The sequence below is a fragment of the Capsicum annuum genome, chromosome 2 (genome assembly GCF_002878395.1).
Source record: "Capsicum annuum cultivar UCD-10X-F1 chromosome 2, UCD10Xv1.1, whole genome shotgun sequence".
Taxonomy (NCBI): Eukaryota; Viridiplantae; Streptophyta; class Magnoliopsida; order Solanales; family Solanaceae; genus Capsicum; species Capsicum annuum.
Window position 1 is genome coordinate 47,530,630 of NC_061112.1, and position 560 is coordinate 47,531,189.

Genomic DNA, 560 nt, shown 5'->3' on the forward strand with positions numbered 1-560 from the left:
TTGGGTCTTGGAATATAGGGACCCTCCAGGGTAAGTCCATAGAGCTTATGAAGATTTATAGGAAGAAGAGGATCAACATTGCGTGTGTCCAAGAGACCAAGTGGGTAGAGTCTATGGCTAGGGATGTGGATGGTTACAAGCTGTGGTACTCTGGAGCGAGAGGCGTAGGAATGGAGTTGGCATCTTAGTAGATGAAGAGCTTAGAGGTCAGGTAGTGGAGGTGAAGAGGATCCACGATAAGTTGATGACTATTAAGTTGGTCATTCGGGGGTATACCCTGAACGTGTGTAGTGCTTATGCGCCGCAAGTGGGGTCGGAGGGGAGGAGAAGATGCGGTTTTGAGAGGCTTTGGAGGAGGTGGTGAGAGGCGTGCCTAGTTCGGAGAAGATTGCTGTAGCAGGGGATTTCAACGGGCACATCGGGGCGTTACTGGAAGGCTTTGGTGATGTGCATGGTGGTTTTGGTTTTGGGGAGAGAAATGAAGAGGGGGCGACCCTATTGGAGTTTGCGAGGGCCTTTGGGCTGGTGGTGGTGAACTCGGGCTTCCCGAAGAAGGATGA